We start from the raw sequence: 21068 nt of genomic DNA on the forward strand, positions 1-21068 counted from the left end.
GGACCAAATCTAGCCAAAATCAATTACATACCATAAATACAACTATAAGAAACTAATCTAATTAATGAAATCAAAGCTAAAGCAAGAAATAGAAAATCTCCCCAAAACGCCTCCCCGGGTCCACGTCTCGAAATCGAGTAAAAGTCACCAAATGTGAACACCCATTCACTCACGAGTTCACTCCTATCAAAATTATCCAAATCCGATATCAAAAGCCAAATCAAAACTCAAAACTTAGTTGAAGAACTTCTAACCTTCTTTGCCAAATTTCTCAACCAAATTCCTTAATTAGATGATGAAAACAACTATAAATTAGTGGAATATAACCATAAACGAGTTAAGAATTATTACCCCAAAGTTCTATCTGAAAAATCCTTTAATTATCACCTCGATCTGAGCTCTCAAAGACCTAAAATGAAAATGGGATAAAACCCTCGAACTTTTTCCTTTTCTGCCCAGCGATTTCGCATCTGCGGACCTATAATCGCACCTGCGATGCTGCACCTGCGGAAATTCCATCGCAGGTGCAGACTTAACTTAAGTCTCCTGGGTCCGCATCTGCGGATGCGCACCTGCGACCAAGGAACCGCTACTTCGATCCTCACCGCTCCTGCACACCATACCACCGTAGAAGTGAGGCCGCTTCTGTGCAAATAGATCTGCACCTGCGTACCCAATCTGGGATGCCCAAATCCGCATCTATGCTCCTCCTTCCGCACGTGCGAGTCCGCACCTGTCGTCTCCCCACCGCAGGTGCGAAAACACTAGAAACCAGAAAACTTTAGCAATTTCCATAAGTCCAAATTCAATCTGTTAAGCATCTGAAACACATTTGAGGCCCTCGGGACCTCAACCAAACATACCAACAAGTCCTAAAATACCATACGAACTTAGTCGAGCCCTAAAATCACATCAAACAACGCTAAAAACACGAATTACCCTCCAATTAAAACTTAATGAACTTTGAAACTTCAAACTTCCGCTACCGATGCCGAAACTTATCAAATCATGTCCAATTGACCTCAAATTTTTTACACAAGTCATATTCGACATTACAGACCTTTTCCAACTTCCGGAATCGGAATACAACCCCAATATCAAAAAGTCCACTTCCGGTCAAACTTCCCAAAAATTCGACTTTCGCCATTTCAACCCTAAATCAGCTACAGACCTCCAATTCACATTCCGAACACGCTCATAAGTCCAAAATACCCAACGGAGCTAGGAACCGAAGAAACTCTATTCCGGAGTCGTCTTTACACAGTCCCGACTACGATCAAAATCCTAAGAATTAAGCTTCCGTTTAGGGACTAAGTGTCCCAATTCACTTCGAAATCACAACAACAACCTCCCGGCAAGTCACATAAGTAGAAAACTATACGGGGAAGGCAGTAAATAAGAGATCAGGCCTATAACTCTCAAAACGACCAACCGGGTCGTTAAATCCTCCCCTTCTTAAAATAATCGTTCGTCCTCGAACGAGTATAGAGACATACCTGAAGTGGTGAAAAGATGAGGGTAACGGTTGCGCATATCATGCTCGGTCTCCCAAGTCACCTCCTCGAACGGCCGACCCCTCTACTGAACCTTCACGAAAGAAATGTTCTTTGATCTCAACTTTTGAACCTGTCTGTCCAAAATAGCCACTGGCTCCTCAACATAAGATTAATCTTTGTCCAACTGGACTGAGCTGAAATCCAACACATGAGACGGATCGCCGTGATACTTTCGGAGCATCGAAACATGGAATACCGGATGAACTCCTGCTAGGCTGGGAAGCAAGGCAAGCTCATAAAAAACGTCCCCAACATGTTGCAACACCTCAAATGGGCTGATAAACCTTGGGCTCAGCTTGCCCTTCTTTTCGAACCTCATAACACCCTTCATAGGTGACACCCAAAGAAAGACCCATTCCATAACCATGAATGCAACATCGCGAACCATCCGATCCACATAACTCTTCTGTCTGGATTGGACTGTGCGAAGTCGATCCTGAATCACCTTAAACTTTTCCAAAGCATCCTGAACCAAGTTTGTACCCAATAATCTAGCCTCGCCCGACTCGAACCAACCCACTGGTTACCGAAACCGCCCACCATACAGAGCCTCATACGTTGCCATCTGGATGCTCGACTGATAACTGTTATTGTAGGAAAACTCTGCAAGTGGCAAGAACTGATCCCAAGAACCTCCAAAATCTATCACGCACGTACGGAGCATATCCTCTAATATCTTAATAGTGCGCTCGGATTGCCCTCTGTCTGAGGGTGAAATGTTGTGCTCGGCTCCACTCGAGTACCCAACTCATATTGTATGGCCCTCCAGAACCGTGATGTAAACTGCGTACCCCGATTAGAGATAATAGATACCGGTACGCCATGAAGACTGACGATCTCGCAGATATAAATTCGAGCCAACTGCTCGAAAGAATAGGTAGTTATCACAAGAAGGAAATGAGATGAATTGGTCAGCCTATCCATAATCACCCAAACTGTATCAAACTTCCGCTGGGTCTGTGGAAGTCCAACCATGAAATCCATAGTGATCCTCTCCCATTTCCACTCCGAAATCTCTAACTTCTGAAGCAATCTGCCTGGACGATGATGCTCATACTTTACCTATTGGCAATTTAGACACCAAGCTATATACTCCACTATGTCCTTCTTCATCCTCCTCTACCAGTAATGATGCCTCAAGTCCTGGTACATCTTCGTGGCACCCGGATGAATGGAGTACCGCGAGCTGTGAGCCTCCTAGAGAATCAACTCAAGCAACCCATCTACATTGGGCACACATAGCCTGCCCTGCATCCTCAATGCACCATCATCCCTAATAGTGACCTCCTTAGAATTACCATGCCGAACCGTGTCCTTAAGGACAAGTAGATAGGGGTCATCATACTGACGCTACCTGATACAATCATAAAGAGAAGACCGAGAGACCATACAAACTAATACTCCACTCGGCTCAGAAATATCCAATCTCACAAACTGGTTGGCTAAGGCCTGAACATCCAGTGCCAATGCCCTCTCTGCTGCTGGTAGATATGCTAAACTCCCCAAACTCTCTGCTTGGCGACTCAAAGCATCGGCCACCACATTGGCCTTCCCCGTATGGTACAAAATAGTGATATCATAATCCTTAAGCAGCTCCAACCACCCACACTGATGCAAGTTAACATCCTTCTGTTTGAACAGATGCTGCAAACTCCGATGATCGGCGTAAATCTCACAAGGGACAACGTACAAATAGTGCCGCCAAATCTTCAAGGCATGAACAATAGCTGCTAACTCAACGTATGGACAGGATAGTTCTTCTTATGCACCTTCAGCTATCTGGATGCGTAGGCAATCACCCTACCATCCTGCATCAACACCGCGCCGAGACTAATCCACGACGCATCATAATTTACAGTATAAGACCCCGACACCTGTAGGCAATACCAATACTGGGGTTGTAGTTAAAGCTGTCTTGAGCTTCAAAAAGCTCTCCCCATACTATTATGTCCACCTAAATGGAGCACCATTCTGGGTCAGCCTGGTCATATGTGCTGCAATAGATAAGAATCCCTCTACAAAACGATGGTAATACCTCGCCAAACTAAGAAAAACTCTGAATCTCCTTAGCTAATGGCGGTCTAGGCCAACTCTGCACTGCTTTCACCTTCTTCGGATCCACCTTGATCCCATCACTCGATACTACATGACCCAGGAATACCACTGAGTCTAGAAAAAACTCACACTTTGAAAATTTTGCATATAACTTCTTTTCTCTCAAGGTCTGAAGCACAGTCCTCTGGTGCTGCACATGATCCTCCCAAGTCCGGGAGTACACCAGAATGTCGTCAATAAACACAATGACGAATGAGTCAAGATAGGGCCGGAACACACTGTGCATCAAGTGCATAAAAGTTATTAGGGCATTGGTCAGCCCAAATGACATCACAAGGAACTCGTAGTGACCATACCGAGTCCTGAAAGCGTCTTCGGGATATCTGACTCCCGAATCTTCAACTGATGATAGCTGGAACGTAAATCAATCTTGGAAAACACCCTGGCACCCTGTAGCTGATAAAATAAATCATCAATACTAGGCAATGGATACATGTTCTTCACTGTAACATTGTTCAGCTAGCGATAATCAATGCACATACGCATAGAACCATCCTTTTTCTTCACAAACAAGGCATGAGCACCCCAAGGTGACACACTGGGCCGAATGAAGCCCTTATCAAGCAACTCCTGTAACTACTCCTTCAACTCGGGAGGATCCATACGATATGGAGGAATAGAGATGGGCTGAGTGCCCGGCAACAAATCAATGCCAAAATCAATATCTCTGTCGGGCGGCATGCCCGGAAGATCAGTTGGAAATACATCTGGAAAATCCCTCACTACTGGAACTGACTCAACTGTAGGGGTATCAATACTGACATCTCTCACATAAGCTAGATACGCGTCACACCCCTTCTCAACCATTCGTTGAGCTTTACGAAATGAAATAACTTGGTTGGGATTATACTCTAAGGAACCTCTCCACTCTAATTGCCGTAAGCCTGTCATAGCCAGCCTCACGGTCTTAGCGTGACAATCAAGAATAGCATAATGGGGAGACAACCAGTCCATGCCTAAGATAACATCAAACTCTACCATGCTGAGCAATAATAAATTGACTCTGGTCTCAAAACTACTAAGAGCAATCAAACACGACCGATACACGCGGTCCACAATAAGAGAATCTCTCACAGGAGTAGAAAGATAAACATGGGAACTCAAGGAATCCCGAGATACGCCCACATACAGGGTAAAATAAGAGGACACATAGGAATATGTAAAGCCTGGATCAAAGAAGACTGACGCATCTCTATGACATACCGGAACAATACCTTTAATGACAGAGTCAGAAGCAACTGCCTCTGTACGATTCAGAAGAGCATAATATCTGGCCTGGCCTCCCCCTCTAGGGCGACCTCGACCTCCCCGATCTCCACCTCGAGCTGGCTGAGCAGGTGGGGAGGTAGCTGGTGCTGGAATCATAGCCTGAGGACCCTATGGAGCACGCAGTGGCGGAGAAGTCTGTGGAGGTGCACCCCTCCTATGTCTGGGGCAATCCCTCACCATATGGAGGGTGTCACCATTCTCAAAACAAGTTCTCGGAGAGCGTGGCTGCTATGACTGGCTCAGGTCAGGTCTGCTGGACTGACCGCTAAAAGCACCATGTGCAAGGGGCACACTAGACACTGGCGGAATACCACTGGCAGCTGGAAGAGCTGATTGAACGGGGCGACTCACATAACCCCTACCATGGCAAACTGCAGCTGGGGAACGAGTACCATTGTAAGTGCCAAACTCTCGAGACCTCTTGGCCTCCCTCTCATCTCTATCCCAAGCGAGCATGCCCTCCAATCTCCTAGCAATACTCACAACCTGCTGGTAAGGAATATCCATCTCCAGCTCCTTGACCATACTAATCCTGATACTGGGGTGGAGTCCCTCAATAAATCGATGAACCCTCTCTCGAACTGTGGAAACCAAGGCCGGTGCATGTCGGGCCAAATTACTAAAGCGAACTAAATACTCTAACACAGTCATAGCACCCTGGCGCAACTACTCAAACTCCGCGCGCCATGCGTCTCTAAGACTCTGGGGAACATACTCCTTCAAGAAAATGTCCAAGAACTGAGTCCATGTAAGTGAAGTTGCCTCAGCCGGACTATTCAACTCATAAGCACACCACTACTGATAGGCTACTTTTTTAAGCTGGAATGTAGTAAAAGAGACCCCACTCGACTCCGCTACACCCATAGTACGGAGAATATGGTGACACTCCTCTAGAAAACCCTGGGCATCCTCTTATGCCAATCCACTGAAGGTAGGAGGGTGGTACTTCTTGTACCTCTCAAGTTCGAGTTTCTCCACCTCAAAAACTGCTACCCTAACCTCGGGCTGAGCTGGAGCTACTGGCTGTATCAGTAAAATCTCCAGAACCTGGTTGACCTGAACCTGCGGCTCTGGAGTACCGGCGACGGGAGTCTGTGCTCCTCTCCCGGCCTGAGATGTGGTAGGTGCAAGTAAGCTAAGGTGCTGAACATGCTCATGAACTAGGCTAGAGTTTCCTGGAGGGCTGGTGGAGCAACAGGTACCTCAGTATCCTGCCCTCCAGTTGGAGCTACTGGGGGCTCCTCTATCGCAGCTCGCGCGGGTGCTCTAGTTGCACCGCGTGGACGTCCTCGGCCTCAACCCCGGCCCTGGCCTCTTGTGACTCTAGCAGGGGGCGCGGGTGCCTGGTCGTCACATCCGCCTGTATGTGTCCTCACCATCTTGAGAGAATAGAATATAGAAGTTTAGAATTTTGAAGTCAACAATTTTCGCACGACAAGGAATCAAGGAGCGTGATTTTTCCTAATAGTTCCATAGCCTCCCGAAGATAAGTACAGGCATCTTCGTACCGATCCGCAAGACTCTAATAAGCCGGCTTGTGACTCACGATACCTATGAACCTAGAGCTCTGATACCAACTTGTCACGGCCCAAACTCCTTCCCTATAATGTCGTGACGACACCTAGTCTCTACAACTAGGTAAGCCTAACAAATTGCGGAAAATAACAAAACGAAAGTAAAACCTGGCAACTAATAGCAGTGGATAACTAAATAACTAGTAGCAATGCCGCTCGGCAAGAACAATAACCAATACTCTATAAATTCACAGTCTTTCCAAAACCCGAAACATCGTAAGTCACAAGCTACAGGAGAAAACTAGTATCTCTATATACCAAAGTCTAATAAAAGAAGTACATAAGGTAATGGATAAAGGGGAGAATAGAAGAGGACTCCTAGGTCTGCGGATGCGAGCAGATGTACCTTGAAGTCTCCGGAACAGCCGCAAATGCACAATTAATAGCGAGGCTGGTATGATGAACCTGGATCTGCACACAAAAACATGTTCAGAAGAGTAGCATGAGTACACCACAATGGTACCCAGTAAGTGCGAAGCCTAACCTCGGTCGAGTAGTGACGAGGTCAGGTCAGGCCCACTAGTAAATAATAAATAAGGCAGGGGAATATACAGTATAATAAGAGATTAGAATTTAACCAACGGAAACACAGCAAGGCAACAGTACAACACACAGGGGTAAGCAACAAGGGATCTCCCGAGATACCGTCTCAAAGTCCCAAAATAAATATACAGGGAGAACTCCCGAGGTACCGCCTCGTAGTCTCAAAAGTAAATATACAGGGAGAACTCTCGAGGTACCGCTTCGTAGTCTCAAAAGTAAATATGCCTGGAGAACTCCCGAGGTACCGCCTCGTAGTCTAAAAAGTAAATCTGCAGGGAGAACTCCCGAGGAACCGTCGTAGTCTCAAAAGTAAATGTGCAGGGAGATCTCCCGAGGAACCACCTCGTAGTCGTAAAAGTAAATGTGCAGGGAAAACTTTCGAGGAACCGCCTCGTAGTATCAAAAGTAAATGTGCAGGGAGAACTCCCGAGGAACCGCCTCGTAGTATCAAAAGTAAACACACAACTCAAACCGATAAATACAACAGTTAACAGTAAGATTTTCTACAGTTATACTGATAAAGAACAAGAAAAAGCAGGAAATCAACTAGGCATGCTTCACAGAGTTCAAATAAGCAGTTAAAGCACGTAGACATGTGATACTAGACACACATATTGGAATAGCTCAATTAAGAAACAAAACAGACTAATACTCATTTAAACGGTATAACTCAAATTTAAGGAAAAACAGGTTGCTACTTGGTAAAATAAATCGGGTTTTACAACAAATAGCCTACGTAATCATCACCTCACGTACATGGTGCTCACATATCACAGCAGTACCAAATCCTAAGGGGATTTCCCCCACACAAGGTTAGGCAAGCCACTTACCTCGAACCAAGCTCAATCAGTTGGTAACAATGTCTTTTCCACGAATATCCGATTTTGAATGGCCCAAATCTAGCCAAAATGAATTACATACCATAAATACAACTATAAGAAACAAATCCAATTAATGAAATCAAAGCTAAAGCAAGAAATTAGAAAATCGCTCCAAAAAGCCTCCCCGGGCCCACGTCTCGAAATCGGGTAAAAGTCACAAAATATGAACACCCATTCACTCACGAGTTCACTCATACCAAAATTATCCAAATCTGAAATCAAAATCCGAATCAAAACTCAATTCTTAGTTGAAGATCTTCCAAACTTTTTTCCCAAATTTCTCAACCAAATTCCTTAATTAGATTATGAAAACAACTATAGATTAGTGGAATGTAAGCATAAACGAGTTAAGAATCATTACCCCAAAGTTCTCTTTGAAAAAAATCCTTGAATTATCACCTCGATCCAAGCTCTCAAAGACCCAAAATGAAAAAGGGATAAAACCCTCGAACTTGGCCCTTTTCTGCCCATCGATTTCGCATCTACGGGCCTATAATTGCACTTGCGATGTCGCACCTGCGGATATTCCATCGCAGGTGCGGACTTAACTTAAGTCCCCCGGGTCCGCATATGCGAGAGAAGCGTCGCACCTGCGGATGTACTCCTACGACCAAGGAACCGCACCTACGACCCTCGCCACTTCTGCGCACCATCCTACCGCAGAAATGAGGCCGCTTCTGCGCAAATAGATCCGCACCTGCGAACCTATTCCGTGCTGCCCAAATCCGCATTTGTGCTCCTCCTTCCGCACGTGCGAGTCCACACCAGCGGTCTCCCCACCGCAGGTGCGAAAATACCAGAAACTAGAAAACTTCAGCAATTTGCATAAGTCCAAATTCAATCCGTTAAGCATCAGAAAAACACCCGAGGCCCCCGGGACCTCAACCTACCAACAAGTCCTAAAACACCATACGAACTTAGTCGAGACCTCAAATCACATCAAACAACGTTAAAAACACGAATCACCCTACAATTCAAACTTAATGAACTTTGAAACTTCAAACTTCTACAATTGATGTCGAAACCTATCAAAACACGTCCGATTGACCTCAACTTTTGCACACAAGTCATATTCGACATTATGGACCTACTCCAACTTCCGGAATCGGAATACGATCTCGATATCAAAAAGTCCACTTCCGGTCAAACTTTTCAAATATTCGACTTTCGCCATTTTAACTCTAAATCAGCTATATACCTCCAATTCATATTCCGGACATGCTCCTAAGTCCAAAATTACCCAACGGAGCTAACAGAACCGACGAAACTCCATTTCGAAGTCGTCTTCACACAGTCCTGACTACGGTCAAAATCCTAAGACTTAAGCTTCCGTTTAGGGACTAAGTGTCCCAATTCACTCCGAAACCACAACAACCTCTGTGCAAGTCACATAAGCATAAAAAGATATGGGGAAGACAGTAAACAGGGGATCGGAACTATAACTCTCAAAATGACCAGCCGGGCCGTTACAGGTATTTAGACATTTCGGTTCGGTATTTTCGGTATTCGATTTCTTAAAATACTATACCAATACCGTACCTAATTAAATTTGGTATGGTTCGATTTTTCTCCTTTCGGTTTCGATTTATTCGGTTCGGTAACTTCGGTTTAATCGGTTTGAATACTAACAAGTGTATCGAGTCATAGACTATAATATTCTTAATTGAAGTTCTCAAAAGTACAAAACTAAAAACGTTTGTTGACAAAAGTTATGTCCAAAACTAGCAAATATCAACCTAGAGAGAGAAAACTACACATAAAGGAATAAATTTGATCATTAGAAATATCTTCTTACTTACTTAGAGTTAATTGATTAACTTAGAGAATAAAAGAAAGTAAAATTTTAGTTTTTTTATATTTATGTTATAATTAATAATATGTATTTTGTGTAATATAATATACATTTCGGTACAGTATCGGTATTTCGGTATTTTATTTTAAAATACCAAATACCATACCTAATACCATATTTTTAAAAAACTTAAACCAAATACCATACCGAATACCAAAATATCGAATACCAAATACCAAAAATTTCGATTTCAGTATGATAATTCGGTATTTACCAAATTATGCACAACTGTAGTTATACCTGTTGGGTCAAGGACTCAACTTGGCAATCTTTAACCTTTTAATATTCTTTTTAGAAAAACAAAGTATTTGTCTTTCTAATGATTTATAGTTTGTTTTGCACGAAAAGAAGCGATTTGATGAGGAAATTATAGAATTATGCTACAGGGAATATTCAATTTTTCTGTAAGGAATTAAACAAATTTATATTTGAGAGAAGGTTAAATAATTACTACAAATTGGAAATTTTGTAACTTCCTATATTGTTTTTGTTTCTTAAATGTATGGTTTTTATTTTTGCCACTAGTATATCTATCACTTTATTTTGTTTTCTAAGTATATCATCTTTATGTTTACTAGAAGTTTAACAATGACAGATATCATTACGCAAATTGACCATATTAACCCATCTAGAAGGATGATAAATTAACATAATCATATAATGAAAAGTTGCTTTACTTTTTTTTTTTTTTGGGTGCTATACTTATTTACTTATCAAAAACTTTGAGTATAATTTAAGAACTCATTTTATATGTTAATAGTATTTATTTTAAAAACAAACTGCACTTCCAGAATGCCGACTAAGCAAAAGAGTTCTAGTGGTGCATATATATACTCTACATAAAATATATTATAATATCATTATTCGATAGATGAAGATATCTCTGAAATGTTCTGAAAATTCTAATCAATTAAGAAGATATTTTGAATTTCTAAATAATGATTTCTGAGATTGGTTCTTAACTTTCTTAATAATGATCTGTTTAAGAAAATGAGATAAATGATGTACTTTCATTTTTATAGTTTCTTCTCAAAAGAACGGTGTAGGAAATGTATCTATGTGTCTCATAATTTCTAATTATATTTTGTCTAAACTTATATGCGTAACAAAAATGTAAAGCAGATAGCAAATCATGCATAAAAATGAATTAGGCGGGTGAAATTGGACGGGTTGGACATTGACACGTTGTTTAGCCCATCTTGACCCAAATTATTTTAGCCCAAGTAAGGTTTGGGCAGGGTTGGGCAATGACCCAATTATTAGTTCATCCCATTTTAACCTGCCCAACTTTAGCCCAAACCGCCCATTTGTTACCCCTAAGTGTACGAGTGGGTTTCTATAATTTGTTTGGGTGTAAATTAATTTAAATGGTCCAAAAATATTTAAAAAGACTATGTGGACTGTCAAGTCAGCATTTTTCCACAAAAGAAATCAATAAATCTGATTGAGTGACCATCATAATGTAATATAAATAGTTGAGTGACTTTGTTGTTACAAATAATAAAAAATAATTTTTATCCACAATTTCATATACTTCAATGACTATCTCAGTAATGGACTCCTAGTATAAAGAACAATCATCATTATATATGTGTGTGAGAGAGAGAGAAGCATAGAGCGTATATTAATATACTATATTTTAACACTTTCTTTTAATAAAAAATTCTTGTAAAATATTTATCTTAGTCTGTTACTTTAACATCAAAAGGAAGAACTAATAATGTAGCTAATTGTGACGACCTGATAGATCGTATTGAGTACTAGCCTTTATTTTTGTATTCCGAGACCTCTATTAGCTCCATTTGATATTGTTTTATTTGCGTGCATGGTTCATGTCATTTTACGAAACGGTTTTATGTAAACATTTGAAGAAAAAGTGATTTTAGGCTTAAAATTAGACTTGAGTTAACCACAGTCAACGTTCTTGGTAAACGACCTCAGATCGGTGCTTTTACGACTCCGGTAGGTTCGTACGATATTTTTAGACTTATACGCACCTTTGGTTGGGGTCTGGGACGATCCGAGTGCATTTCGGCGCATTATGTGAAATATTGTGAAAATGAGTTTCCAAATTGAGAATCATGAGTTTTGATGATCGATTTTCGGGGCGAGTTTCGGATGTATATCAGATGAGTTTTGGATGATTTGAGATAACTGGTGTGCTTCCGTTTCTGGTGTTAACCAGCAGGTCTCGCATTTGCGCAGACCTATTTGCAAATGCGAAGTCCGCTTTTGCGAAGTCAAGCTCGCATTTGAGAAAATGGGATGGGCAGGGCAGTCTTCGAATTTGCGAAGAGATGTTCGCAATTATGGACATCACATGATCACTTTTACGAATGCTCGGTCTCTTTTTCGACTGGGCACTAGACTTAGTCCGGTTCACAATTATGAACCTTTGACCGCATTTGCGATGAAGGGGTGTATCGCAAATGCGATATTTTTCTCGCATTTGCGACTTTAGCAGGTTGGGGGCACTGTTCGCATTTGCGTCCAGTGTTTCGCATTAGCGATGGTCGCAATTGCGATACCTACAGCTGTGTAAAAGAGAAAAAAATGGGACTTAGCTCATTTTACACTATTTCTCAATCCCAAATACTCTAGAGGCGATTTTTTGAATAACCTTTTCTTCCCAAATTCATTTTCTATCAATTTCCCATTACTTTTCATGAGTTTTTAACATCAAATCTAGGATTTCCATGGTAGAAATTAAGAATTTCGGTAGAATTTAGGAATTTTGTAAACTTGAGTTTTAGACCTCAAATTGAGGTCAAATTTCGAAATAAATCACATAAATCGGGCTCGAGAGTGAATGAGTAATCGAATATTTTGTCCGGATCTCGAATTTTGATCAAGCGGGCTCGGGATTGATTTTTGTTAAATTTTTCAATTGCATTAAAGATTGAAGCTTATTTTGAATTATTTGGACTATATTTTGTTTGATTTTATTGGTTTGGAGGCTAATTCTAAAGAAAAAGCCATGGTTGAGCATTGATTTGGCTGCGGAAAAAGGTAAGTGTCGTGGTTAAACTTGACTTAAGAAAATTAAAACTTGATTGGATTATTTGCTATTTGATTTATGCGTGGGACGGTGTATATGCAAGATGATGAGTGTATATACGTGGTCACTGGTTGAGCATACGAGTTGGGATATTTATTTATTATTTTCAATTATTTCATGCCTTCTTTTAATCCATGTTATTACTTGTTAAATGCTTTAATTGTTACTTGACTTTACTTGTTAAATTCTTGACTTTACCCGTTACATACCTTAATCTGCTAAATATTTTCATGTATCCGTATCTTTATTTATTGATTGTCTTTACTTGCTTTTTAAACTTGTGCGTTATTAGATAGTTACTTTTATCTGCTTTATATCCTAAAGTCTTGTATTGTGTTTTATTTGCATTACGCCGTAGTTGGTTGTAGATTTTCATTATATTGTTATCGTGTGGGACCGGGTGGCACGCCGCAACAGTTATTGGTATTATTGTGTGGGATCAGGTTACACGCCGTAAAGGATATTGATATTACTATTTGGGATCGGGTTGCATGCCGCAACGGTATATGTGTGTGTGTATATATATATATATATATATATTTGCGAATCGGGTTGCGTGCCGCAACGGAGTAGATTTGTTATTTATATATAATTTTGGATCGGGTTATGCGCCATAACATGTTGTTATATTTTACTGTGTTTAACTATTGTTACTGTATCCGTATTGAATTGAAATATTGAACATAAGTGTTATTCTGGGGCCCTTTGTTATGTGGTTTCACTTTCGATTTCCTGTTAAATCTTGCTTTCTCTATTCATGCTTTTATTTCATTTATATTCATACAAGTTTATAGTGAGTGTCTTCTTATAGCCTCGTCACTATTTCGTCGAGATTAGGCTCGACACTTATAGAGTACATGGGGTTGGTTGTACTCATACTATTCTTCTGCAATTCTTATGCAGATTCTGTTGTCGTCCCAGAAGCAGCTAGTGGAGGCTTGCTCAGATTAGATTTTCACGGAGACTTGAGGTATAGCTGCACGGCGATCGCAGCCCCTGAAGTCCCCTTCCTTATCTAGTTTTATTGTTTATTTTATTTCAAACAATTGTATTTTCATTCAGACATGTGGTTGTAGAACTTTTAGTATGTTCATGTACTTGTGACACCACATTCCGAGATTTGATTAGTCACCGTTTGGAGTTGTTATATCTATTTTGAATTTCTACAGCTTTATTTTTTATTAAACTGGTTTTAAAATGATTAATTGTGTACTAATATTGGCTTACCTAGCAAGTGGAAGTTAGGCGCATTAGGTCATGACAAATTGGTATTAGATCATTAGGTTGCCTACGTCTCACGAGTCATGAGCAAGCTTAGTAGAGTCTGAAGGATCAGTACGAAAATGTTTATACTTATCTTCTAGAGGCTATATGGCTTTTGGAATATTTCAATTCTTTCCTTGTTTATCGTGTAATTTTATTCTATCATTGAGTTTGCATTATTCTATCCTTATGTTCTCACAGATGGTAAGGACATGCACAACATCAATTGTCGTGCAGGAGCCGGAGCCCGAGGTTGCAGCCACTACTAGGGGTAGGGGCTAGGGCCCAGGTAGGGGCCGAGGCAGAGCTCAGCATAGAGCACGTGCAACAGAACCTATTGTAGAGCCTCGGATTGAGCAGGAGGAGGTGATCCCTATTCAGACTGAACCAGTTGGACCCGCTCGGGTCCCGGAAGGGTTCATAGCCACCTTCGTACTTCAGGATGCTCTAGTCCGCCTAGCTGGCCTTATGGAGAGTGTGGCCCAGGCCGAATTATTTCCTATGGAACCAGTTGTCTCTTAGGCTGAGGGAGGAGCCCAACTCCTGCCACACACACCAGAGAAGATGTCTCATGGATATCAGACTCCAATGGCCCTAGAGTTGGAGTAGTTCAATCTATCATTACTACTCAGCCCATAGAGATGCCCGCTATGTCTTCCGAGGGGTTGAAGAGGTTGGACAAGTTCACTAAGTTATTTCATGTTCCCTTTGGTGGCACACCTTTTGAGGACCCACATAATTTCATAGACCGTTTCCATGAGGTGTTGCGCAACATGAGTATAGTGGAGTCCAATGGAGTCGACTTTGTAGTGTTCCAGATGTATGGTTCTGCCAAGAGGTGGTGGCAGGAGTATGGTCAAGTCAAACCAGCAGGTTCACCTCCACTCACTTGGGATCAGTTCTCACAGCTATTTTTGGAGGAGTTTATTCATTTTACTCCGAGAGAGGAGTAACCCAGCCAGTTTGAGCGCCTCTAGCAGGGTAGCATGACTATTACCCAGTACGATACCAGATTCATGGATTTATCTCGCCATGCATTTGTTTTAATTCCTACTGAAAGGGAGATGGTGAGGAGATTTATTGATGGACTTACTTTTGGTATCAGGCTACAGATGGCCAGAGATATTGAGGATGATATTTCTTTCAACCCGGTTGTAGAGATTGATGGACGAATCGAGTGGGTTGGTGGTCAAGGTAGAGAGGTGGCATCTAAGAAGAGGCCTCATCATTTTGATAGTTTCAGTGGTGCCTCATCTGGAGGCCGGGGTTCTTTTGGTAGATGCCATCCTATCAAGCCAGTCCAGTCAACACTTCAGGCATCACACGGTGCTTCGGGCAGTCGTAGTTCTTATGGGTCTCATCTTGAGTAGCCAACCTATAGTGCACCTCCAGATCTCATTAGTGCGCCACCGAGTCAGAGCTATCACGGTGGTTATCCGAGTCTTCAGGGTCAGTCCCACATTCAGCAGCCATAGTAGCAGAGAGAGTGCTTTGAGTGTGGAGGTACGTGTCATATCAGGAGGTATTGTCCCAGACTTCAGAGTAATGTTCCTCAGCAGGGTTCTCGTGCCATGGTTCTAGTACCGGTTGTTCCACCGCCTGCTCAACTAGCTAAAGGCGAGGGTCAGGCAGCCCGGGGTAGTGGTCAGGTCATTAGAGGTGGAGGCCAGCCAGGGAGAGGTCGTCCAAGAGGTGGAGGCCAGACTGGTGGGACTCAACCCAATTTTTATGCATTTCCAGCTAGACCTGAGGTAGAGTCGTCGGATGCGATCATCACAGGTATTATTCCAGTTTGCCATAGAGATGCACCAGTTCCTTTTTATTCGGGTTCCACTTATTCATATGTTTCATCCTATTTGCTTCATATTTGGATATATCTTGTGATTCTTTTAGTATTCGTATTTATGTGTCTATGCCTATCGGAGATTTTATTGTGGTAGACCGGATATATCATGCTTGTTTGTTCACAATCGGGAGCTATGAGACTAGGGTAGACCTTCTACTTCTTGATATGGTGTATTTTGACGTGATCTTAGGCATGGATTGGTTGTCACTTTATAACGCTATTTTGGACTCTCACGCCAAAACTGTGACATTGTCCATGCTACGGTTGCCTTTATTTGAGTAGAGAGGGACTCCTGGCAATTCTACTAGTAGGGTTATTTCATATGTGAAGGCTCGACATATGGTCGAGAAGGGGTGTCTGGTATATTTGGCCTATATCTGTGATCCTAGTGCAGAGGTTCCTTCCATGGATTCAGTATCAGTTGGGTGTAAGTTCCCAGAGGTGTTTCCTACAAATTTGCTGGGGACGCCACCCGATAGAGATATCGATTTCTGCATTGACTTGGTTCCGGGCATTCATCCCATTTCTACCTCACCATATCGTCCGGCCCCAGTTGAGTTGGAAGAATTGAAGTCGCAGTTGCAGGATTTGCTTGATAAGGGATTCAATAGACTTAGTGTGTTGTCTTGGGGTGCACCGATGTTGTTTGTGAAGAAGAAAGATTGAACGGTGAGGATGTGTATAGATTATAGGCAGTTGAACAGAGTTACTATCAAGAACACATATCTGTTACCGAGGATTGATGACTTATTTGACGAGCTTCAGGGTACCAAAGTGCTTTTCAAGATTGACTTGAGATCTGGTTACCATCAGTTGAAGATTAGGGCATCGGGTTTCCTTAAGTCAGGTTTTTGGACTCGGTATGGTCACTACGAGTTCTTAGTGATGTCATTTGGCTTGACTAATGCCCCTGCAGCCTTTATGAATTTCATGAACCGGGTGTTTAAGTCGTATCTGGATTCTTTTGTGATCGTCTTAATTGATGATATTTTGGTTTACTCCTGTAGTCGAGAGGAGCATGAGCAGCATCTACGGATTGTACTTTAGACTTTGAAGGATCTCCAGTTATATGCCAAGTTTCAAAGTGGGAGTTCTGGTTAGACTCTGTTGCCTTTTTGGAGCTGTTGTATCTTTTTAGGGCATCAAGGTGGATCATGAGAAGATAGAGGCAGTATAGAACTGGCCTAAACCTACCTCAACTATAGAGATTCAGAGCTTCCTAGGTTTGGCGGGTTATTATTGCCGGTTCATGGAAGGGTTTTCATCTATCTCAGTCCCATTGACCAAGTTGACCCAGAAGGGTGATCGTTTTAGATGGTACGTTGAGTGTGAGGTGAGCTTTCAGAAGCTCAAGACTGGATTGACTATATCCCCAATGTTGGTGTTACCTACAGGTTCAGGATCTTACACTGTGTATTGGGATGCATCGCGTATTAGGTTTGGCACGGTATTGATGCAGGACAGTGGGCTGATTGCCTACGCATCTTGGCAGTTGAGGTTCATGAGAAGAAATACCAAATGCATGAATTAGAGTTGGAAGCCATTGTTCACGCGTTGAAGATTTGGAGGCACTATCTATACGGTGTTCTATGTGATGTCTATACCGACTATCAGAGTCTCCAGCACCTGTTCAAGCAGATAGACCTTAATTTGCGGGAGCGAAAATGGTTAGAGTTGTTGAAAGACTATGATACCCATATTATATCATTTGGGGAAAGCCAATGTAGTGGCCGACGCATTAAGTAGGAAGGCAGAGATCATAGGTAGTTTGGCATATTTACTGGTAGCGGAGAGGTCACTAGATATGTATATTCAGGCCTTGGCCAATCGATTGGTGAGATTGGATATTTCAGAGCCTACCCGTATTCTTGCTTGTATTGTGGCATAGTCTTCGTTGATGGAGTGTATCAAGGCTCGCTAGTTTGATGATCCTCACTTATTGGTGTGGAAGGATACGGTGCAACGGGGTGGTACTAAGGAGGTTATTCTTGAAGATGATGGTGTTATGCGGCATCAAGGATGAATTTGTGTTCCAAATATTGATGGGTTGGAGAGTTGATCCTTGAGGAGGCACACAGTTCACGCTATTCCATTCACCCACGTATCACGAAGATGTACCGTGACTTGAAGCAACACTATTGGTGGTGAAGAATGAAGAAAGACATTGTTGCTTATGTATCTCAGTGTTTGAATTATCAACAGGTGAAGTATGAGCATCAGAAATTGGATGGATTGACTCAGAGATTGGAGATACTAGAGTGGAAGTGGGAGCGCATCACTAGGGATTTTATGGTAGGCTTACCATAGACCTTGAGGAAATATGACGGAGTCTGGGTTATTATGGACCGATTGACTAAGTCTACACACTTCATTCCGGTGGTGACTTCCTATTCTTCAGAGCGGTTAGCTCATATTTAAATCCAGGAGATTATCTGCCTGCACGACATGCCCATTTACATTATTTTAGATTGGGGCACGCAGTTTACAATCTATTTTTGGAGAGTTATACAGCGTGAGTTTGGCACGCGGGTCGAGCTGAGTACCACATTTCATCCTCAAACAAACAGGGCAGTCCAAATGCACTATTCAAATCTCGAAGGACATGTTACGCACATGTGTTATTGATTTCAGAGGTTCATAGGACCAGTTCTTACCTCTATCAGAGTTCGCCTACAACAACAGCTATCAGTCGAGCATCCACATGTCTCTGTACGAGGCCTTAAATGGGAGGCGATGTCGTTGGCCCATTAGTTGGTTTGATCCCGGAGAAGCTAGATTATTGGGCACTGATTTGGTTCGTGATGCTATGTAAAAGGTTAAGGTGATTCAGGAGCAACTTCGTACAACTTAGTCCAGGCAGAAGAGTTATACAGGCCAGAAGGTTCGGGATGTAGCTTACATGGTGGGTGAGAAGGTTCTTCCCCAAGTGTCGCCTATGAAGGGCGTGATTCGGTTTGGGAAGAAGGGAAAATTGAGCCCAAGGTTTATTGGCCCGTTTGATATCTTGGAGAGAGTTGGGGATATTACTTATAGGCTTGCATTGCCTCCTAGCTTAGCAGGGGTACATCCAATATTTCATGTTTCCATGCTTTGGAAGTACCATGAGGACAACTCTCATGTTTTGGACTTCAGAACGGCGCAACTTGATGAAAATCGAACCTATGAGGAAGATCCAATGGCTATTCTAAACCGGCAGGTTCATAAGTTGAGATCCAAGAGTTTTTCTTATGTGAAAGTGTAATGGAGGGGTCATCTGATTGAGGAGGTTACGTGGGAGTTTGAGTCCGATATGCAGAGTAGTTACCCACATCGTTTTACCAGTCTACGTACTTTTCTATGTTCGTTCGAGGATGAACGTTTCTTTTAGAGATGGAGAATGTGATGACCCGATAGGCCATTTTGAGTACTATCCTTTATTTTCATATTCTGAGACCTCTATTAACTCCATTTGATATTTTTTGATTTGCGTGCGTGGTGTGTATTATATTTTGGAAAGTATTTATGTTAAAATTTGAAGAAAAAGTAATTTTAGGCTTAAAATAGGACTTGAGTTGACTACGGTCAACATCCTTGGTAAACGACCTCGGATCAGTGCTTTGACGATTTTGATAGGTTCGTATGATATTTTTGGACTTGTACGCATATTTGGTTGGGGTCCGGGGGTGACCCGAGCACATTTCAGCGCATTATGTGAAAAATTGTGAATGAATTTTCAAGTTGAAAATCGTGAGTTTTGATGGTCGATTAATGTTATTTGATGTTATTTTCATGATTTGAGGTAGCGAGCAAATTTTTATAGTATTATTACACTTGTGCGTATGTTCGGTTTGGAGTCCAAGAGGCTCGGGCAAGTTTCAGGTGTGTATCATATGAGTTTTGGATGATTTGAGATAGCTGGTGTTCTTCAGTTTTTGGTGTTGATCTGCAGGTCTCGTATTTGCGAGGACTTGTTCGCAAATTTGAACTCTGCTTTTGCGAAGTCGAGCTCGTATTTGTGAAAATAGGCTAGCTAGGGCAGTCTTCGCATTTGTAAAGAGATGTTCGCAATTTCAAACATTACAAGATCGCTTTTGCGAATGCTTTCTCTTTTGCGACTGAGCACCAGACTTTGTCAGTTTCGCAATTGCGAACTTTTGCCCACATTTGCGATGAAAGGGTGTATCGCAAATGCGATATTTTTATCGCATTCGCGACTTTAGAAGGCTGGGGGCACTGCTCGCATTTGCGTTTAGTGTTTCATATTTGCGATGGTCGCAATTGCGAACAAGAGTTCGTAATTACAATACCTGCAGCGTGGTAAAAGAGGGAAAAAATATGACATAGCTCCTTTTACACCATTTCTCAATCCCAAACATTCTAGAGGTGATTTTCGTAGAACCCTTTCTTCCCAAAAGCATTGGTAAACAACTCTAATTCACTTTCTATCAATTCCCCGTTACTTTTCATGAGTTTTTAATATCAAGTCTAGGATTTTCATGATAAAAATTAGAGGTTTGGGTAGAATTTAGGGATTTTATAAAATTGAGATTTAGACCTCAAATTGAGGTCGGATTTCGAAACAAATTATATAACCATGCTCGGGGTTGAATGGATAATCGAATTTTGGTCTGGATCTCGGATTTTGACCAAGCGGGCCTAGGGTTGACTTTTGTTGACTTATTTCAATTTCATTAAAGATTGAATCATTCTCGCTTGTGGGTAATTTATAAAACTTATTTTGCATTATTTGGACTATATTTGGCTAGATTTGATTAGTTTTGAGGCTAATTCTAAAGGAAAATCTGTGGTTGAGCATTGATTTGGTTGCGCGAAGAGGTAAGTGTCGTGGTTAACCTTGACGTAAGAAAATTAGGATTTGATTGGATTATTTACAATTTGATTTATATATGGGAACAACCTATATGCAAGGTGACGAGTGTATATACGTAGTCACAGGTTGAGCATTCGGGTTGGGATACTTATTTATTATTTTCAATTATTTCATGCCTTCATTTAATCTATGTTATTACTTGTTAAATGTTTTAATTGTTACTTGTTAAATTCATGCCTTTACTTATTAAATGCCTTAATTTGCTAATTGTTTCCATGTATCCGCGTCTTTATTTATTAAC

This window comes from Nicotiana tabacum, chromosome 14 (assembly GCF_000715075.1).
Source record: "Nicotiana tabacum cultivar K326 chromosome 14, ASM71507v2, whole genome shotgun sequence".
NCBI classification, from domain to species: Eukaryota; Viridiplantae; Streptophyta; class Magnoliopsida; order Solanales; family Solanaceae; genus Nicotiana; species Nicotiana tabacum.